This window comes from Saccopteryx bilineata, chromosome 4 (assembly GCF_036850765.1).
Source record: "Saccopteryx bilineata isolate mSacBil1 chromosome 4, mSacBil1_pri_phased_curated, whole genome shotgun sequence".
Taxonomy (NCBI): domain Eukaryota; kingdom Metazoa; phylum Chordata; class Mammalia; order Chiroptera; family Emballonuridae; genus Saccopteryx; species Saccopteryx bilineata.
Genome location: NC_089493.1, coordinates 145920383 through 145925591, shown reverse-complemented (window position 1 = coordinate 145925591; position 5209 = coordinate 145920383).

Sequence of the window (5209 nt, the reverse complement as noted above, 5' to 3'; positions counted from 1 at the left end):
ATGTTATGTTCCTCTGTATTGGAGCCCCAGTAAGTCATGTCTGCTAGCAGCAAAGAGTCAGCATAATGAATAAAAGTTTCCTGAAGCACAAGGCAGGAAACATGTTTTACCAATTGTATTCTTACTGTGCTTGGTGGTTGTAGGTAAGCCGCTCCTTGCAAGGCCCTCACTTCACAAAGTGCAAATGAGAGGATTGGTGATATTTTTTATCCCTTCCAGTTGTAATAATTTATGATTCTGATTGAAACTGATACTCCAAATGTTGAAATAATAGGTGGAGCAGAATAAAAAATGGAAGCTTATCATTTTTATTTTGATCCAAAATAATGCAGGTGGCTTGCTTCTTCCTGACTTGATACTATACTACTCTAGGAAAATTCTATTTTGGTTAGATTCCTTAACAAAAAGGACCAGGCTCTTAGGATGAATATGTTTACCTAGTCTGCTAGTCTGTCACCAGCCCAACCACCACATGAGCTCCTACTCGCAATGCAGGGTGCGAGCACAGCCCTGGGGAGAGCCCATGTGCACACGCACACTTGTGTACAATTGCAGGGGTCCCCAAGGGAACTGTGTTCATTCATACAGGTTATTGGTCTGGCCCTTTCTAGATAGGAAAGAGATACCCTTAGTAAATCTAAATTTGTATACAAAGTAGAATTCTCTTGGAGAAATTTGGAATTAGTCATGTGTCTGCACCATCCCACTATGCTTCAGCCTCATTTTTATATTTTTTAATGTTTTCAGTTTCATGGTTTTAAAAAACCCAAAGAATTATAATAACATACTTAATATGTCTGTCTGAAGTTGTGGTAGTTGTTTATGGTTTGGAAATGTCTTGGCTAAAATCCAAATACTGTGCCTCCTCTCACTCACTTCCATGTCACTAAGCTCCTGAGGGCTGGAGTCACCATCTAGCTGCATCCTCAGCAGGTTGCTGGAGCAGAACACTGCCTTGAGGGGCCCCCAGCCAGTGCATAGTGCCCATGCCAGTCAGGGATCATTCGGCAGCCAGGGAAAAATGTTCCACAATTTCTGGAAATAAATTCCCTTGGGCTATCTTTATCTTAACTGACTAGTTGAAACCACTCTCTGAGACTGAAGAATTATAGGAAATTACATCTCAGAGCTTAAATTAGAGCTTCCAAGGGGTTATCCTGAAATAATTAGCACTTTCTGTGTGTCTCCTTGGTATATATTTTCTGATTTCCTTTTGATTTTTGCTTCTTTTTCTTTTTTGACCTTAGTTCTGGTGTTTTTTCTGTCAGATATCTCAGTGCTTGGTACACTAGCTAGCATCATTAATCTGTGCCGGTCATGTCACATAGTTTTATATATTTGTTACTGTTTCCTCTCATTCTGCATTCTGGTCCCCATGGATGCTCAGTCCACTGTTTGATATGTCCTTTGAGCCTATGTATCTGTGGAAAGTACAGAATACTGTTTGTGCCTAAAGTGCTTTTACATTTATCTAAATGGCTTACCACCCTATCTGTGTCTGCACACCTAGTTCACTTCTCTCTCCTGCTCATTGTTCTGTAGTTTGCATCCGCCGTGTTTTTTCATCCATTTCCCAGAGATGGCACTTCAAATACTGCCTGCTCCTGGGTGTCATCTGCAGAGCTGTGATGGACACCTAAGAGCGTCTCCTCATGCCCAGTAAGCATGGGTCCCCAGGCTTGCCGGTCACAGGGAATGCATATACCGGTTTTCACTAAATATTGCCAATGCAATTCAGCCGATATTTTAATTTTCAGCAACCCAGTGGCCACCAACCAGTGTCTCATTGTTCTATGAGATGATTGGCACTGATCTGGTTAGGAGGAAGCTGCCAGTCTCTTTATAGCTGGGATCCACTGAAGTGTCTCCTTCAGAGACTTGCTTTTCCACGTCCTTCAGGTAGAGCAAATGGGGATTGGGAAGCAGGGGGTAAAACACACGTGACAGCCAGGCTGCCTGGTCCTGCCATTTATTGGCTGTGTGACCTAATGAACATGCAACAAATGTTAGCTATTATATTTACTATTAAGTATAATTTATTGATATTGTAGATATAAAAACAAAATTGTAAACATAAATGATTAAAATTATCTTACAGTTACAGTAATTATTATTGCTATTACTGTAGTTTCTCATAGATTTGAATGGCTTTCTCTGTGTCTTCTAAATAGTTTTCCTTTGTGGATTTTGGCTGTTATACAAATATGTCTAAAATGAAAGATATTACAGTCAAACTTTTTTGGTCATATAGTTTGAGACTTGTTTAAGAAGACATTTCTCACTTTGTCAGAAAACCATTCTATATTTTCATCTCATAGTTAATTTCAGGCTTCAGTCCATGCTAATCCTGGAACTCGAATTTCCGACTTCTCTGAACTGGATGATCAAGTCCCTTGGCCATTCACTCTATGTACTGGTATAGATGGTGCCTGGAGCAGATCCGGAATGTAAGAGGTGGATAAAGTGTTCATCAGTGTGTGGGGGAATGCAGAGCTAAAGGATACCCCTTTTACACTAAATGAGTTCAGAGACTAACAAATAGCAGGCAGAGGGGTGAGTTGGAGGGAAATACTTTGTTGAGGAGCTGAGACCTAAGCTGTGCCCTGAGGGAAGGGGAAGTTGCAGAAGCAAACTGGGAAGGGTGGCATGCCAGGAGAGGGGGTAGTAATGGGGGGGGGCAGAATGCAGAGCTGTGTTGGGGGGTAGGGTGAGACAGTGAGGAGACTCGTCTGATGGAAGTAGAAGGTTAAGTATTAGTGAAAATATAGAGAGGTTTAAAAACAAAGCAGAGGAAAAGGGAATTGACAGGACATTCAATAGATATTCCTCATCAGTGTGTGGGAGGAGGGAGATGAAGTGGGGGTGGTGACATTTGGAGATCAGTGTAAGATGGTTTGAGGAGGGTAGGCAAGCTGGAAAACAGGATGGGAGATCATGGAGACAAGATCAATGGTCTTCCTTGGCAGGATGAGGACGGCTCCTGGACCAGGGACAGGGATTCGAGGGCAAGGTCTCGTGGTGCTGTGAGGGAGAGGCCACGGCAGGTGTGCAGGGGGGAACATAAAGCACAGAGAGGCCCCTGCATCCAGGGCTAGGGCTCTGAAGGAGGGGAGCCCTCCATGGTACACACTGAGAGGGTTTGAGAGTTCTGTGAGTGCAATGTCTTAGTAAATGTGGCCGAGGGCACAGTAACTGACATTCAGCGTGAGTTTGGCAAATGTTTAATGAATAAATGAACATGTGGACTTAGAGGTGTGACTGACACTCCAAAGGAGACATTCTCTGCACAGCTGGGATACAGCCCGAGGGATAGGGATTGACACTGTCACTCCCTGGGCACTGCTCCAGCACCCACTGGGCAACGCTAGAAAAAATTAGGAAAGGTGACAATGAAGGAACCGTCAGAGAGATAGGAAAACAACCAAAATTAATACCCTGGAATCTTTGAATTTGAAGTTTGGTGGCATCAGCAATTGCCACAAAACTTACTTTGTGGTCACTGGTAGGATTTTGGAGAGCAGAGCACAAGGACGCAGTGTTTAATGATGTCTGTGGATGGTGGGAGGGTAGAAGGGCACCAGCCCCATGGCATCAGAATGTCTCAGGATGTGTTTGTCCAGAGCTAGCCGCAGCCCCTGCAGTGGGCACAGGGGAGGAGATTAAGCGCAGGACTCTGGCCCAGCCCAAAAGAATGAGAGACAGAGAGAGCTAGAACTGAGATCATAGCAGACTAGGAATTAACTGGATTTTTGGAAACCAAGACAAATTTAGGTATCTTTTGAAAGAACTTCAAGGTCTTTCCTCTCATTTGCAAAGATTTAAGTGTTCTGTCTCAATTGTCTTTTAAACTGAAAGAGCCAACATGTGCTGCCATTAAGCAATTTTATAAAAGGATCACTAATGAGTCACAAGCTATTTGGATGGACTATTAAGCTTATTTCAGCACTCTATTTGGCTTTATGAACAATGCATCTCACTCCCGCTGTGTGCTTGGAGTGCTGCTGTAAGCGGCTAGGATTCACTCGCCTGGGGCTTTGTGAGAGAGAACCACCAAGTCCTCTGAGAGGGGCTGGATCAGGGGCAATAGGACCACGTGGCTCTCCATTCTCTAAGTTTTCTAAGAGGGTATTGGTCATCACTTTCTCCATGCAGCTGCCTCAGGTCTGACTGAAGTGATCTGAGTCCTGGGAAGAGGCACCACCATGCTGGGAAGACAGGAGCTCTGACACCCACAGCACAACTGTGCATCCGCTCATCTTCAAGGGCCGGCACAGAGTGTTTGTGAGGCTTATAGTTGGGTTTCAAGTAAAAACCAGAAGGCAGCTTGAGCTCCTTTGAAAAGAGAAATATTGATAGCATCCTAGCAAGGCAAATCAATCCATTTCTAAGGCTTTGAGGTGTTGGGCCATGAAGTTTGTGTGGAATAAAGCACGGAGCTTCAGTCATGTTTAACTCATTGATTTAACTGTTGTAGTTTCCCAAAGGCCTTTTCTTTGATGCACCATTATCAGACTGGCCTCCTGCTGGGATTTCCCTAATAGCCTGATTGTAGACTTCTTTATGTGACAAAAGAGGGCTCCAGATTCTGAACCCACACTTGCCCTGGCAACCCAGAACAGGATGGGTGTGGCATTCTGCTCACTCAAAAGTGCTCCGGGCATTGTGGGCATTGTCAGAAGAGCAGGCCATGGTGGAAGTAGTGCGGCAGCCTGGCGTGTGGAACTGTTCCCATCCCGAGGTCCTGGCTTTGCTCAGACACTGAGAAAAATTCAGATTGCCAGAGAGCTTGCTTAGGAAGTACATACATTGCTCAGCTTTAAATGTGCGTCCATGGTAGGAATGTAAGAAATGTGTATGTTTATAAAACCCACAGGCTTTTTTTCTCTGATTCTCTGAAGGTCCTTTAAACTATTCAAACGTCCAAGTGCCACTGGGTTTATAAGATAAAACTTAAAATATGAAGACAAGACTTGGATGGGGCTTCCTAGGTCAAGGCCCTTTGGGAAAAAGGGTAAACACAAACTAAACAATATATATATAACCTGGTGACATGCCATGGTGGTTTGGTGGCTTCAGAACTTGAATTAGACTGAGAAGGGCAACTAATCTTTTGCAGATGATTAGTTTCAAACTAGTAACAACAGGAAGTCCTTGACACTAACTACTCACAGGCCCGCCCTTTAGACAATTCACGGAAAAGAAAAATAAT